The 17,761-nt window shown below is 38.9% G+C and overlaps 1 long non-coding RNA gene across 1 annotated transcript; it reads right to left on the bottom strand.

The window, feature by feature from the left end:
- Positions 1-1,299: 1,299 nt before the first annotated feature.
- Positions 1,300-15,362, bottom strand: LOC144584569 (uncharacterized). The gene is made up of 5 exons (XR_013538914.1): positions 15,225-15,362; positions 12,581-12,646; positions 11,909-11,976; positions 7,892-7,957; positions 1,300-1,685 (listed from the first exon to the last, which is right to left on the bottom strand). It is a non-coding gene; the product is annotated as an uncharacterized LOC144584569 (long non-coding RNA).
- Positions 15,363-17,761: the final 2,399 nt, after the last annotated feature.

The following is a 17,761-nucleotide window of genomic DNA, read 5'->3' as shown; positions in this document are numbered from 1 at the left end:
CAAGGGTAGTAGATATTTTTCTTCTCCAGCAAATACTTTGTCAAGGATGGAAGCATAAATACTTAGAATAACCTTGCCCATTCAGAAAATCTTGGCCCACATCACATACCAGAGGGCCCAGACAAGACACTACTGCTCTCCCACTAGAACCAATCATCAGCCGCCATTTCCAAACATCACTTTGTCCCATAGTCCATGGGCACATTTTCAAGAAACCAGACCAGTTATTTAGTTCAAGAATCCTACAAATGGCAACAAACTCTTCTTGAAGATGGGCTCCAAGTCTCCAAATTCATAATTCCCATTTGGCCAACATTTGTGTCATTACAGATGTTGAGTATCTGAAGCAACATTGATGATCCATGGCTCTCCAATATCTCAAATTTCTAGTTTGTCTAGACCTAAACCACAATTTTAACAAACAACAGGATCAGGGTATGTATTAAGATGCAAATAGGCAGCTGTTAAATTTGCAATGTTAAATTTTAGAAACATAAATTTATTCCCTACCAAGAATCATCATTCAATAGAAAACTGGTATTTTAGATCTAGTTTGCCCTCAGGCATCATCTACATCAGTACATCTAGAAAAGAGAAAGCTTCTACCCCAATATATTGTTATAACTATTCAAGACACTATGGATGCAGGCTATCTGTCATGAAGTGGCAAATATTCAGTGACACAGTTACCTTAATTTCATATTTTCATAGACAAAGGAGACAAAAGATTCAACCAAGTAGTGGTTAACATGGCCACCAATCAATAGAACAGGGACCATAACAGATATTGTACAGAAAGTAATAAATTTAATGTACTGTTAACTATACCAAACCAAAACAACAGTGAGGAAACCAAACTTTAAAGATGCTTAGAGAAAGGGGTGTTGACTTTTAGACATCTTTACATCTTTCCAACTTTAGAGTTGTCAGAGGGCTAAAGGCTACAGTGTTTATGTGTGTGGTCATGGAGCACATCAATACATTCCTCTATTCTAACTGCTGCACTAATTCTCAAATATTCTGCTCAAACCCACCATCATTTAACCTAGATCTACCAGACATAAACCACCAGACAAAGGAGGCAAACTTTTACAAAAAATGGAGCAAGCACAAAAAAATAAATTGCCAAAGAATGAATTCGTATTGAGAAATTGAAGGAAACTGAACAATCGAACAAAAATATCTGAAATATCATTTCATAAAATTTTAAATTCCACCAGTAAATACAGAAATTATCATCAATACCATCTATGACAAATCAATAATTTAGGTTTCAGCCTGAAAGATGACAAACAAGAATAAAAATGTAAAAAACATCTTTATTTAAGCCACTTAAAAGAGCATTGCACTTTTGACCAGTAAATTAGGAATGAACATACACATACATTCCTGGCTGAAAAATTCAAACAATCCATTTCATCCCTCCAATAACCCCAAGACAGTTGTTGCATATAAGTGAGTCTGGAACCATTTACTTTTTAAAAAATAATCATTTATCAGATGATCATTGGCCCAAATCTTCTCTGGTTTAGACAACACCGTAGTCCATGCTAAGTGTCCCTGTCTCGGATGGACATACTCAGCAATCATGCATTAGTTCATTTCCTCAACCTCTCAATCAGTGGTACTGCCATCTTGACTTGGAACTCGTGGATTCTCTTTGAGATTCTTCCTTTGTCTGGATTCTTTATAAAAAAATTAAAAGAAAAATGCTGTTGGAATATAAGTAATTTTATCCTTCAACTAAACAACCAACAATTAATTGTCATAATGGAATGCATTTTCAATACATTTTAAAAGGAGCAACAATGTCAACTAGGAGGATTTATTCAAAAAACTAATAAGAAATGCACACATTGCTTTTCAGACCTACCACAGGGAAGGAGGATGCATGCCTCAATATAATTTTAAAAACCTACCTTGCTTATTTAACGCTTCATAACTACAATGATAAAAGAAATAAACTATTTCCAAGTTCTTTTAATATCTGGAAAGAAATATTCTGCCTACATTTATCATGAAGTTTCATAAATTTAGTATCATTTTTTTCAGTGGCTACTTTTAAAATAACCAAACTAACTCTTACTCCATAATGTATATGCTAGCACAGTAGTTCCCAATTGGAGTAACTGAGGTATTCTTGGGCTGCAATTTCTAGAAACCCTGGCCAGCACATCTAGTGGTTGAGGATTCTGGGAGTTTCAGTCCAAAGACACCCAAGTTACCCAAGGTTGGGAACTACTGTGCTAGAGAACACATCTCAAAACTTTTAGACCTGGTAACAGAGTTCACATTAAGTGAACTCTATTCCTAAAGGGCATGCTTTTTTAGGTAGGAAGCCAGTAACAGATGCAGCAAAATGGAGATCTCAAAGAATGGCAAAAGCACATTGAACAAATAGTACAATGACTCTTAGGGTACCAATCCTGTCCCTACAGATATAACAGAATCGAAACAGAAGCCAGAAGACTTTACTAGAAAGCTTCATTTTTCAACCAACCACCCTAAGATATACCCCCAAAATCTTTATTCATTGTTTTATTTTGAACCATGTAGGGAAACTAACAAAAATGCTACAATTAAGCACAATTCCTAACAGGAAAAGTGTTTCCTTCAACTTTGTTCTATAACCATCTGAAAGATTTATCAGTGAAAAACTATCTCAATTCAAGTTTAACTCCATTCAGACAAGTAACCCTGGCTAGTCAATCTGGTTTTGCAACCTTTCCAATATCTGCCTCCTTCTGTGACAGTTCTTAATGTAACCCATCTGGTCCATCAGCTATTATCATGGCTCCAACTCAGTGGATAAGACAGCACTAAGTACATTGAAAGGGTCTCTTAAACAGTGCATAAGAATGATTTGAGACTTTTAAGTCTGTCATCACAATCATGTTTATTACATGCTTGTGTTCTCAGGCACCATACCTTCCTGAAACAGCAAACTGAAGAAATTTCAAATCTTAGCTAAATTCTGAAATTGTGATGGCACAGGATCTTTCTCCCCTCATAAACAAGGACATGAGAAAATCATGTACCAGCCTCACATATGAGGAACAGAGGTCAGTTTCAAGATCAGGGAAAGTGGGGAAATTTCACATTTCAAGTTGTAACCTGCAAATCCTACTATAGCCATCTTGAGCAAGGAGCCAAAGTGGATGAGGCTAGGAATAGAGCATGGCAAGTGGCCGATTTCCCCAAGAACACTTTAAAAAGCCCTAAATCTGTCTTGTAGCAAACACACCATATTATTTAGCTCTACCACCATATGCAGAAGATGCAATAGCATAACATTAATGACAATATAGCCAGTCTGTTAAAGTTAAAGCAATGAAACCTATGCCACATTTCTTCAAATACATGAAGTTTCTAACTTGCTTAGTGTTTTCATTTTTTTTCTTTAAATGAAACATTTCTAAAGAAAGGTTTCCTTGGGTAATTTTGAAGACAAGTTAAATTTAAATCTAGCCAAGTTACCAAAGTTTAGTAATTTGAGTGTTGATTTCCAACAAAATTATATGCCTTCTTTAGTGCTACCAAATCAGAGGAAAGAAGGACATGTTTTGAGTTGCAAGGACATATATAGGTTTTCAAAGTTGAGAACACTTTTCAAAGTCTTCCATCGGGTCATTCCAAAGACTGAACAGGGAACTAAGGACTTTATTGAACTTATCTCCCCCACAAACCTAAGTTTGCTGATGTACCTACTGGTTCCCTTTTAGTAACCATGGGGCAATTTACAATAGGTCTGATCTGGAAAAGAATCCCTTTATGGGTCCTTAAACAAACACCAAGAGAGTAACAGCTGTACCTTCTGTTTCTTTGTATCAAAAACAGCAGAGTCACATATGACAGGACAGAATCAGAACTCCACACTGAAGATTCAGATTCTCAAACTTTGTCGGTTCTTACATTTATACAATAAGGATTGTGAAACTATACTATTTCTTATGAGAAAAAATCAAGGGAAGTTCAACAAGTATTTTCTTCTCTTGAATCAATGCTGTTGTCCAATAAGAAACTCCATAGAACAGAAACTTCTTTTCAAAACCATAAAATCCAAATTTCTCTGAAAGATATTATTGTGGTTCAGAAGTCGTACAACAATTCACGGAGACAGAGGAATCTCAAGGAGACAGAGTATTCAAAAGATTTTGATTCATTTCAGTTTCTCCTTGAGTTTAATTTACAGAATACGTTCCAAAAGTGGAAGAATACTAAATATTTTGCTTTTATAATTCTTCCACTGCCAATTTCTGAGCAGTATGCCTATTCGACATTTAACTTTTTAGTATTTCTATATAGCACAGTGTCAAAATTAAACCTTTTTGAAACAATGTTTCCTTACCATAGTCAATACTGTGCACCATGTACAAAGATATCATCCCTCATGACAGGAGTCAAAACTGAGTTCTGCATTTTAAGGGCCTATGGCCAAGTACTGTATTTTAGGAAGCTATGCAGCATATTCAATTAAATGAAAAAGATTATCATCTGGAAACAGTTCTTTGCTTTGCTTTCTGTTAGAAGTCTTGACAGTCTTGTGCAAGATTTGAGTCCAAATACCATCATTTTAAGGAAATGGAAGTACTGTTTGATTCCCACCATTAGCAATGATATCCTTACATAGGTATGAAAATAAATACACATTTGTGTATTCCTAACTGCTACTAGAAAACTGTGGACGAAGAACCTTTTCATGAAACATGAAGAATGCTAAGACAGATGGGAAAGCAGAAACTTTTCCAAAATAAAATCACTTTTGAATCCAAAAGGTGCAGGAAGAAGCTGGCAGGAGAACACAAAGGAAAAATATAGTATAGAGCAAGGATTTTCAACCTGTGTTCCAAGGAACACTGATTTCCTGGGAAGCTCAACATGATCAGTGATAACTGGCCAAATTTAACTTCAGACATCCTTCACATTGATAATCTTTCTGATGGACAAGGAAGACTTTAGGTAGCACAGGGCAGATCACCTACTGAAATAGTATTTATTTTATAACAGAGTACACACACCTTTTGGATTTTGTGGTAGATATAAAAATGTCCTGGGGCACCTAACTTTTCCAATCCTCTCTCAGTACACCTCTACAAACTAATGCAGAACAGATTCTAAAGCACACTCAATTCATACAGGCAATAATGTGATCCAAATAGCTAGGCCAAGGTTTGATGTTTCCTGGCTGTCTGACCAGGAAAATGTGCTTCAAAATCCATTGCAAACTAACCCTGCTCAACAGACATGTGGGGAAAAATAAGGCCCAAAGAGAGCAAGTTTCAGAACCACTGGCCTTACAGCACTGGTTCCCAACTTTGGGTAACCCAGATGTTCTTAGATTGCAACTCCTTGAAACCCTGGCCAACATAGCTGGTGGTGAAGGCTTCTGAGAGTTGCAGTCAAAGTACACCTGGGTTATTCAAGGTTGGGAACCACTGGCCTAGAGGATTATTGTTGCAATATTGTACAACACACATTTATAAATGATGGCACCATTGACATAAAAAAGACATTATGACAGAACAGCAGAAGACTCCAGGGTGAAATTCAGGAAGAGATTGGACAGATCAGCTCACATAGTTATTTTCTTGGGACCACAGCACTTATTGTGCTTTTTAAAAGAGAAGTTAAAAGTAAAATTACCAGATGCTAAATATTGCTTAAATCAAGACTGTATCTATACAACATTAAAGAAAAGTTTGGCTGGCTTCAGAACTTGTAACACAATGTAACACATGGTCGGGTTAACACCTCTGCATGTATTCCTTGTACCTGTCTAGTGCAATGTACTGTTTGCATTTAAGAACAATAGGCTATCATCTGTAGAGACATAGCTTCCTCCTGAGTTAGAATTCCCCTGCTGACTAAAGTACAGCAAACATTCTCATACCATGAATTATAGTTCCTGATAATAAACCTAAATCTACTGTTAAAGGAAGTTTGATCTGAAGATACAATTTTAAACTATGTCATACAAAACCCACTTCATATTTCTACCGTGTTTCCCCAAAAATAAGACAGGGTCTTATATTACTTTTTGTTAAAAAAAACACACACACACATTAGGGCTTTTTTCCAGGGGATATATTATCCTTTTCATGTACAACAATCTACATTTATTCAAATACAGGCATGTCATCATCTTCTGGCTGCTGCACAAGGCTGGAGGGCGGGGTTTAATTTAACTAGGGCTTATTTTGGTGCTAGGGCTTACATTACGAACATCCTGAAAAATCATACTAGGGCTTATTTTCAGGTTAGGCCTTATTTTCAGGGAAACGGGGTATAAATTATGAGGTCTGGTACTATGCTGTTAAACAAATGAAGTGAAGGGCACATTGCACTGCTCAAGCACCTTCAGATGCATTAAGTCTTCAATTCACTTCCTAAGCATGAGGCTGGGGATGACAGAGGAGTTGCAATCCAACAAATATGCACGTACCACATTATAGAAGACCAGAGATATTCTAGTCACCTGCTGAATTACTAAACACAATCTGCTTTTATGGTTACAAGTGTAACATTTTTAAATCAGCTGGAAACAGAGTTTCCTCTCCTCTGCTACTAAAGATAGTCACCTCTACGTATCTATGCTGTTTGTGTTCAGTCTAGAACAGTCCTTTCTTAAAGTAAAATAGGACCTCTCAAAAGAATGACTGCTTCTCCAATACCACAGGACAGAGAAACTCAGCTTCAAATTTGAAATGGTATAACCAGAACACTTGCATTCTTTCTTAACCATCAGCCTCTGTGACCAAAGGAGCAGTGTGGAAGTTTAATCCTGTCCTTCCTAGAAGTGTTAAGTCTTACTTCTATTTACCAATCAGGATAGAACAGGTATTTTCAAAATGCACATTAGCATGCAACAAATCCAATTATTCTGATGTAAGAGAAATGTTTTACATTTTATATATTCTAGTGTATTTAGTATCACTTTTAGTTCTCTAAAGTAGTGGTCCCCAACCTTTTTAACTCCAGACCTGTTGGGGAAGGTGGGGCACCCCCTGCGCATGTGCAAAGGAACATGTATCCGCTCACTCGCACACACACATGTGCATGCACAAAGGAGTGGGGGTGCATGGAGGGTGCTTAGGGGGCACTCACACGTACTCACAAAGGGGTGGGGGCACTCACATGCATGTGCACTCACACACATACGCAAAGGGGCTGTGCGGGGGGGGGGGGAGAGTGCATGCATGGCGTGAGAGATCTGTCTCCACAGACCGGCACCAGGCTGCGGACCGGCGGTTGGGGACCCCTGTTCTGAAGGCAATGGTTTTTAACTTGTTTCATAATACAATCCACAGTAGCATGCTGCAGATCTATCAAAAGCTGACTTCAGTATCCTTCTGTGGTCAATGGATGCAATTAACATTCTACATGGAAGCATACTGGTATAAACCAGAGCTCAGTCTGAACAACGGGCAAAGTACATAAAGGTAAGGCTTTTCCTGAAGGAAACCAGTTTCAGCTACATAACAGAGGATCTTTTAATGCCAATAAAGGTTTTAAGAAAGAAAAAAAGAACAGAGGATCATGTTTTGAGTATTTCCTATATTTTCAAAAATCCATGTATGTCCAATATTTTACCATATTATGGAGAAGGCTAGCCTGTACCCCTAGCCAAACTATGCTACTTTTCTTTACACTGGCTTAAAGAAAATACATGGGAATAATTCAAAAAAATAATTCACCTACTTGTAGGTTACACTATAGATTACAATGGCTCACTTCAAGAAAAGTTTTACCACTTTATTCTATTGATGTTATCTTGGATTAACATTTAATTCAATCTAGATTTTTAAAAATTAACATACTTTCAACAACAACTTCAATACATACATTTAAAACATTTAAAAACATTTTAAATCAAACTAAGAAAGCAACTTACAAAGGTTGAAGCCAGATCAAGTGCTTTACATAGCCAGTTCTTCAATATGTCCAGTCTTCAACGTATCTGGAGAGAGAAATTTTAAAATACTAGATTCAGTGAGACAATAACTGTGGACACCATGAATAAAAACAAAATCCACACATGGTATATTTCCTAAATGCATGTGTGTCCTGCATTTGGTCCTAATAAAAGTATTAGGAAACTGGACATCATCTGAATTCAATGAATCAGTTTATATGTAACAACAGTGTAATCCCCTCTAAGTTTACAGATAACTCAACCTGCTAGTTTGAATGGATTTTGCTTTCACGCAAGTTGAAAACTATCTCAATGTAAACACTTTACCATTCTCATCTGCTCCTCATGCTCCAATAAGACCTACTGGAAAATGCAGCCACAGCCCTAAATTCTTCCTTATCAAGACAGACTTTCTCATTAAACCTTGTAAAGGAATGGATGCCAGTATGATTTATAGCTTCTTTACCTTGCAAAATTACCACTTGTCCTCTTCTTCTCCAAAGTGTATATAGGAACATGGTAGTATAGTAGAAGCTAATTAGAGGCTCCACCACACTACTGTCTGTTATTAGCCATCAAGTCATATCTGAGTTATGTCAATTCTAATAGGGTTTTTCAAGCTACGCAAGATAACCAAAAAATGGTTTTACCGGTGCCATACACACCCCATGAGCTACTGTGGCCAAGAAGGGATTTTAACCCAGGTCTCAGTCTCCAGAGTCCTAGTCTGTCATTCTATTCATTACAACACACTGGCTATATAGAGGACAAGGTCCTCCTCAGACAATTGGCCAAGGAATCTTACATGGCAAAGATGGAGAACACATTTGTCAGGTCAAATTCCAAATACTTAGATCAGAAATAACATCAGTATTTGCTACTTTTAACAGTGACGAGCGATGGTGGTTGATGGATATGTGTTCTACATCCTTGCCATGTAAGATTCCTTGGCCAATTGTCTGAGGAGGACCTTGTCCTCTGCAATCCAATATTTGGAAGGATATATTCTCCCCATCAAGCTCAAAAGAAGCCCCTCAAAGTAGACTTCAGGTATCCTAATCAAATGTGCAGTGGAAGATAGGAGGGCCTGGCGTGCTCTGGTCCATGGGGTCACAAAGAGTCAGACACGATTAAACGACCGAACGAACGAATCAAATGTGAACCAGTTTTAGTTCCTTAACTTTGTCCAAATTCAGAATTAAAACCTAAAACCACAATTATTTGGGATAACAGCCCAACAAGACCTCACTTCCAATAGCTGAGTGAATCATTTTGGAATTATAAAATTGATCTGCAGAATATTACAAACTGAAAAACTGAAAGTTATTAGTGTTCTAACTCAAGTTATTTCTGATTTAACTATTCGGAATTTGACCTGACTTTTCATGCAATGTGGCAATTTCATATGTATATGTTGGATACAATAAGCCAATATTTGGGCAAGATGATACATTGCTACCACGCAATGCTGTTAAAACCTTTTGCCTCATATGTACATCACAAAAGTGTACAAAAATTAAAAATGAATATGTATTCTACAATTATAGTAGAATTCATTTAAACTTGATTAATAGATGGAGTTCTACTACAACTCAAGCTGAAGTATGATACTCTTTGAAAGCATTTTTTCAAGCAAATCCTACAAATATTCATTTTCATGGTACTGTGCTACAACCTTCTCTAATAATTAAGCTAATTACTTAGATTTTCATTCTGTCTCTGCATTTCATTCTTCTTCCCTTTGAGATCAAAGAAAACTGAATAAGAAGTATAAGTTATTCATATACATTTCATTAGTTATAACCTCATGATGCTGTTAACTTCAATAAAATGTTGAGGAAACCCCAAATTTCAGTAGGCACAATAAAACATTTCCAATAAATGTATCACACTGGCTAATATCAAAGTTTTATGTAGAAAATTTAGGTGTTATCTTACTGCTGTTTAGGCAAATTTGATGAGAAGTTAAAATTAAGACATATCATAAACATGTGAAGTAAGTTTTAGCACACACTGATCTAAACAGATTAGTTCAACAAGACGTCCCTCTGGCACAACAATTAATATCCAGTTTTCATGAGCTAGTAACTTGCTTCATTTTGATTCAAATTTCCAGTAATTAGTGCAGGCTGATTCAAAAACTTCCAAACTGTGCAGACTTTTTGTTGAAATACCAACCAAAATAAGATTGTTTGCTTTATAGGCAGATATGGTAATACTGTAAAATATGAACAATTCTGAATGGTATCTAGTAGCAATTGCTACACAGACAGGTTGAATATATCTAGGGATTTTCCAGTGACTTCTCACATATGAAAATTAGAATTCTAAAGGAATCTTGAGTTCTGAAGGGATTGTTACAGTTCATGTTTTTGCAACCTCGTATCCAGTACAGTACAGCCCAAATCCATCAAGTCTTATAAAAGTTCCCTCTACCTTTGAACTGAATTTGGGGAAGTAAAGGGAGATTTATGATTGAACATTGATCTAACTTACAACTCTTTTGACTTAAGAGAAACAGTGTTAATTACTAAAACTGTTCTATTGGATGCTTAAAATTTCCAATTTCTAGTCGTCCAGATTCAAGTCCTCTATATTAGCCAACCTCACAGTTAGGATATAGGGTGAAGAATATATACTACCTTGCTCTATAGAAAATGAGTAAGATAAATTGTGTAGTTTACTGAAAGGAAACAAAATTCCTATTACACTGTAATTCTAAGGTCAAATAAAGGACATCTTTCTCAAGTGATCTTTATTTATGCAAAAAGTTCCAAATTTCAAAAAGCATTTTCATTACATTATGGATGCAACCCTATGAAAGTTCAATTCAGCTCAAGTCTAGCCGTACTCTTAAAAAATTATACATGGAATTCCACCGTGTGTCTTTTATTGGCATATTTAATGAATAACAATATTGTTAAACCAACTGCCCATGCTCACCAGTTTAGTCACTTTGCTAGCTGTATAGCAAAAACAAGAGTATTGTAGTACAGTACTGGTGAGTCTGTTGAAGATTAACAGTTATTTCAGTGTAAGCTTGGAGAAATAATTATTGCATAAAAATATTTGTGTGTTGCTTTTTCAAGGTTCTACAACACTTCTGTTTTTGTTGTATATGTGGAACAGAGGAACATGATTACCCGTTAAGATGTATCTTATATTGGCAAAAACATCAAGTAATTCAGTTACATTGATGAATTTACTTGTATTAAAAACAGACATCACTCATTCTAAACAATATTGTCAGATATGAATAATGTGAGCAAGAGAACATTAAACTGCCAATATTCAGTGGAATCCTTAAGCTTTTAAATACACCTAATTTATTTTAAATCTTGACAACTATTAGTCAAGAGCACAATTCTATTTTGCACTCGATGCACATCTCTTGTTTTACTGTACCATAGAGTAGGAATTGATTGCAAACAAACACTGAAACTGCCCTATGCTTGATTAGGCAATTTTATGCTAAATAAATGAGAATTAAGTAAAATAATGTTCACTGTGATCTCCACCTATGCATATGTGAACAAATGCAATGCATAATGAATTTAACAAAAGCAAGCGTCTGTTAAATAGGACAGCATGGATTTCTGGAGCATGTACTTAAACTGGAAACCTCTGATTAAAACACAAGCATGGCAATGAAAGTTTAAGGTGGCTTTAGGTCTTCAGAATCTGCCCCATGACTTGCTGCATGAGCTAATGTATGCAAGTCACCTTAATCACATATTAAAATGACATAAATATAATCATTTCCCACTATTCAATTTTTTATATGAAATGCTAAAAGAATACTGATATATGCAAGTACACCAATTGTTTTTAAAAATACTAGATTAACTTTGATATCAACACTGGAAATATCTGGCAGAATCTTGCAGTAAAGAATTTGTACTTTTTTCAATGCTTAAAACATTTGAAATATGGAAGTGGCAAAGAAATACAAAGCACCTATATGATGAAAAGAAATTAAACATAAATCAACCATACCTGAGGCTATTAATGCGTTGTCTTCTACTTTCATCTCGGACTTCTCAGTTATCACAACCCAATGCGATCTTTAAAGAAAATATGTAAGTTTATATATAAGAATGACATTCTATACAGAAAACCAGCAACTGCAGATTTAACACTCTAAAAAGAGACTAAATCCAGAGAACAAAATGGTTTTAATGAAGAAAAAAATATGGAACTGTTCTATTTCAACTGTATTAAATGCATCTTTGATGCCACAATACTAATTACTTACGCATGTTACTTTTTTTCTAAAGTTACATTCAGTTTTTAAGGTTGCTCATCTTCTATTCAGTGTTAGGATCCCTAACCCAAGCCAATGATAAAAGTTTCAAACAAATCCTAAACACGTTTAGTTGGAATAAATACTTAAATTTTCTTCCTTAAGAGTATTTGCTACCTTAAATTTATCAACCAACCACAGAAATATATTCCACTGAAATCAATAGGGCTTCTTCAAAGTTGGCATTTTCACAAGTTACTTAACAGAAGTCTACATTTTATCCTGTTTTTACTTAGTCAGAAATAAATTATGCAAGATAAACTATATTGCTTCCACTTGGCTTTTTCAGGTAAAATTATAAACAATAGGTAAGCATATTCAAAATTGGAAAGGAGTAATTAAAACAAGTTCAAAACCATTCTTACCTTTAAAAATTGTGTATTACTCTTAAAAGCCGTTAGTTATGGAACTGGTAAACATTCAAAGAATACCTAAAGAAGGAAAAGGTGTTTAGATTTTTTTTGAAAAAATGTTTTATTAAAATGCAGGATATTACGTCAGTACAAGCAGTTGTGTTAAAGTTGAACTATGCTTCTAATTTGTTTGGCACAACACAGAATAAAGCCACAACACAACATCTGATATGTTCAGTATTTTACAGTACAAAAAGTGTCAACCTGCTTATTTACCTATATACCAACGTCTGAGCCAGTTGCAAGCTATCAGAAGGCAATATTCAAGTCAAACCTATTTAATCCTCCTATTTACTCCACAAACCCAGGAAAAGTAACATGAAAACATCAACAAACACCTCAAAGATTTCCACTATGTAATGCCTCCGCTTAAACCATCATAGCTTCTATTCCATGTACAACTGTTCAGTGTCCAATTCTGAGACCCACCTTTTTGTAACTCTGTCATAGTTTGTAACAGCACAGCATAGAAGTTTCCAGCAACTTAGGTAATCACAACCATACCCATATGCCTAAGTTACTAATAAACAGTGATCCACAAAAATACTTATGTCTTTGACATAAAGTATGGACCTAAATTTACTGCAAGACTATTACTGGTTTTGTAATCAGTTAGAAGAGTATGCCTTCAAAGTATGCTTTAAAAATAAATGTGCCAACATGCAAAATATATAGTATAAACTCTATGCTAGAATTTTCTTCTCTGTTAAACTTCTTAACTACCTGGAAGTATATCATCCTTAATGTTAGCTCCAACATGAAAAAAATTAATAATTAAAGCCTGATTAGTTAAAACTACACTTGAAGAAAATATCACTGCAAGTCTTCCAGACACTGAAATTCAAATTTTAAGGCATAATGCCCAAGCTTAGGCAATCAAAGACATCAATAATGTAAGGAAAAATAATTGCTAAACACCCCACTGAATACTAGCTGTAAGACAAAATGGACTTTAAAATCTGAATGCAAATTGAATTATAATGATGCCAAATAATGAAAAACTATTAAAACAATGACACTTCAAGGAAAAAAATTATATCTTTGAAGCTAGTCAATTATATTTATCTGCCAGAATACCATTTTACTAACTGTATTTTCCACTCTCAGACTGCAACTCTAATTTTTAAGTTTACTTGAGTGTACAACCAGAGCATGCACAAATTATTGTGTTTAAACTAACAGAATAATTATTACAAGTCCATCATTATTCCTACTTTCTGGTTAAAATGGATTCACAATTAATGTGCCTTTTGAAATAAAAGTATTTTTGAAATGACCCATAAATCAAGAAAGTGAACCATCTTTTCTAAAGGGTCCTCCTTTACAACTAGCTTAGAAAGAGTTAAAAGCCAACACCCTTACATACAGAAAAACAAGTTTTATATTGAGACTGACAGACATGGCGTCTTTTGTTCTTACAGAAAGAGTTGTTTGCCTTTTTCATCAGCAAGTATGGCGAGAAACCAACCTTTCAGGTACACACAAGTTCATTGTCTACATACTAAGAATCATAATGGACCTTTCGTTTCCCCCCCCCACAAAATATTTCAGTAGGGGTGCCCTTCCAATTTGCTGCAGACCCCTGCATTGGGCAGTCCTACATAAATGCTGCATTACAGTAACAAATTGCCCTTAAAGCCATTTGTTCTTTTATTTTTTAAAAAAGATTTCCATTTCCAAATCTTGTCATAAATAATGGGGGATGTGTCTCACCCCTTTAAGTGTTAGGGATACTCAGACCCCCATATTTTTGCTGCAGAAAACGGGGATGGGGAGGAAAACCCCGCAATTCCAATGGCGGCTGTGGTATGACACCAACCTTCTTAAATGTCAGGTTCTACACCTAGACCTAGACTCCCTACTCAAAACCCCTAATTCGAATTGAGAATCACTTTTCTAATGGGGAGTAAGTTTTAACGCCCTTACACTAACGCCTACACAGTTTAAGAAATAACCAGGCTTTTTCTCCAATCGCCCCCCCCCCCAATTTCATGGTCTGTTTCGTACCCCCCAAAAGTCCCTTCTCGGAACCGACAATTCGAATTAAGCACACATCAAATTGGGAGTTTTGTAACTCACGACAATTGAAGTCAAGGGAATGAGGTATGCCACCATTTCGCTCATCTCCGACCCGGCATTACGTCTCTTTCTTGTTTGATGCCCCCAATTCATATAGGGAAGGCACTCCAAAACGGGGGGAGGGGGGTAAGGGGTATCTTCCCTTTTCTCCCCAACATATTTCAAGGAAAGTGCAGAAATGGGGCGTATGTCCCCTGCCCTCCTTGAATCTCAGACTCTGGTCCTCCTAGTCCAGGAAGACATAAAAACATGGCACCCCTGATACGAATTTGGGGGTACACAACTGGAAGCCGAAGCCTCCCCCCCACCGAATGGTGAGTCTCCCCTCAGTCGGAAAGAACAACGAACGACATCCAAGAGGGTATTTCCCTCCCTTCGGTCTCCTCTCAACCTGCCTCTCCCAGGCGGCTCCAAGGACATCTTGTTTTCCTTCTCAAGGACAAAGAGACAATGGCGGGGGAGGGCGGGGGAAGAAGGGGAGAGAACATGGAGGGCGAAAAGGACGGGAGATACTCACCACCTGGAACGGAAAAGCGAGGGAAGCCAGTCAGGCGTACCCCCACGGTCCTGGCCGGGGCGCCTCGCTCGGCCGCCCCGCCAAGGGTGCCCCAAGGAGCGGCCGCAGAGGCGAGCCAGCCCCGACGCAGAAGCTGCCCCGTCTTCTTCATCGCTCGACTCTCGTCCGGGGGTCCTTCTGAGGCGAAACCGAGCCCCGAACCCCTCGGAAGCCTGGGCCCGGTCGGAGCCGGTGGCCGCCTCACCCCGGGGAAGGTCGGCGAGACCGAAAGGCCCGGGACGAAGGAGGAGGCGCCGCCGCAGCCGAGCGCAGCTCCTGCCCCACCGGCCATCTTGTGCCGTGTGTGAGAGAGAGTGAAGGGAAGCCTCTGCCCGTCTTCACCGTCTCTCAGCGAAGCCTTCCTCTCTCTCTCCTCCCCTCCCCCACCCGCGCCCCTACCCAGCATCACAAAATGGCCGCCCTCGTTCCCCTCAGTCACTACTGCGGCAGAGAGGGCAGGGAAAAGGGGGCGGGGCCGGCGCGCGCCCTGGGCTGCCGGCGCGCCCGCGCGCGCCCTCCTGTCTCCGTCTGCGCACGCGCCAGAGTCCCCGTCTTCTATTGGCCCTTGCTTTCTCCTTAGCCGAGCCATTAGCGGCTGTCCGCTTTTCTTCCTCCGTCACGGGACGGCAGCTTGCTATTGGCTTCTTCCGTCTCTTTAATCTCTCCACGCCCCGCCCCTCCCCAGCCCGTGGCGTTCTCCTGGTCTGCTCCACAACAGATCCTGACGAATTAAAAAAAAAACACGAACGGTTGCGCCTATGGAAAAGGGGGGGGCACGACTCTTCCCTGCTTCCGATTGGCTGAGGAAGGGTTGCTCTTGCGCCGTAGCCAACACACCCACCCACCCAATGGTCTGTTCGATGACGAAATGCTTCTCCCCCCCCCCCGTCTCTTAACGACTCCCCGCAGAGCGAACCCAGGAGGACGGAATGAAGTCTGCCCCGCTGATTGGTTGAGGAGCTGGGCCTGTTATTTGCAGCGGGTAGTGGCTCAGAAGTGGAGGCTGAGCCAGAGGTTGGGAGTTCGATTCCCCAGTTTGCCTCCTAGGAGAACAGTCAGCCTGTGTGGTCTTGGGCAAACTGAACAGTACCAGGATGCCCCCCCCCCGCCCCAGAAGAAGGGAATGGCCAACCACTTCCATCTATTCTCCACCTAGAAAACCCTAAAAATGGGTCACTATAAATAGAAGTGACTTGATGCCACATCATGATGATGATGATGATCAACTTAATGGCCTCTTTCCTCCACCACCTTCTTAACCCTGTTTGTTTTGTTTATCCAATTCTTCCAAGGAACCTCCAGGTTATGAATATGGAACAATGTGCTTCTGTATCAGTAATTCAAAACACCATGAAATGGTGTGATATCACTGCACATGCTTGCATCGCCAGCAGGACAAAATGTTACATAGGAAAGGGCAGCCTGAATGTTGATGACACCCATGTCAGCAGTCCAGATGGTATATGGGATGCCTTCTTGTGCTCATTACCATTTCTTCTAGCCACGTTGAAACAGAATTTGTTGAAAAGCAGTCCTCCTGACCATTGCTTTGTGTTTGAATGAGAAGTGGTTAACTGATGGGAAAAGGACTCAGCTTCTCGGATTTTTTTTTCCTGTTTGGTGTCTCTTTGTAAATGATAGTGAGTACAAGAAAGTATCTCATAGACCAGACATTCTCGCCTTTTTTTTTTTTTTTTTTTTTTTTTTTTTTTTTTGCCATGGCCCTTTTAGGAGCTCTTCCTGGGTTCCAGGGCCTTCTGTCAAGGATACAACACAAAGAGATAAATAGGGGGGAAAAAACCCTTCTCATATGTTTCAGTCTGTGGCCCTCTTCAAATGTGCCAGGCGCCCCCAGTGGGCCATGTGCCCCTCCCTTCAAATGGCTGCTGTAGACCATTTAGACTGGAAACAAGACTGAACTGAAAATTTCCTCCTGAAGAGGTGGCCAGAGAGATTCTGGGGATCATGGTCCAAAAAGATAACCTTCTGGAGAATACTGCTACCCCGTCCAAGGCAGTGGGGAGTCCCTCCTCAGGCTTTCTCTCCATAAACTCCAAACTCCTGGAGCTGCTTCAAACTTTGTTAAAGGAAGGCAATGGGGTGCAAGGAAGATAAGAGAATGTCAGTCGCATCCCATTCCATCTGTCCACCCGCACAGTTTAGTCCGCTAGCCCCTCACCAGGTCCTCTTCCCAGCTTTGAGCTTCCGTCCCTGGGGTCGGGCTGCCCACAATCTGTTGGTGACATCAGATCTTCAACGCAGTCCCGAGCCACCCTGCACTCTTCAGTGAAGGTTTTTATACTGCCGGCTGCTCACCAATCAATGGATTTGCTTGGCCCCTTCTGCTGCCACCTCTCACACTCCGTTTGACACTTGTTGAGTGGAGGAGGAGGGGGTTCCGACTGGTCATCAAGGTCTCCATGGAGTAGATGATGGAGGTAATGAGGCCGGTAGGCTGACAATGGGATCTCTGCCGCCGCATCCTTTCCCCTCAGCCA

Source organism: Pogona vitticeps, chromosome 12 (genome assembly GCF_051106095.1).
Source record: "Pogona vitticeps strain Pit_001003342236 chromosome 12, PviZW2.1, whole genome shotgun sequence".
Taxonomy (NCBI): Eukaryota; Metazoa; Chordata; class Lepidosauria; order Squamata; family Agamidae; genus Pogona; species Pogona vitticeps.
Note: the sequence above shows the minus strand (reverse complement) of the source record. Positions and strands in the feature narration are given on the sequence as shown.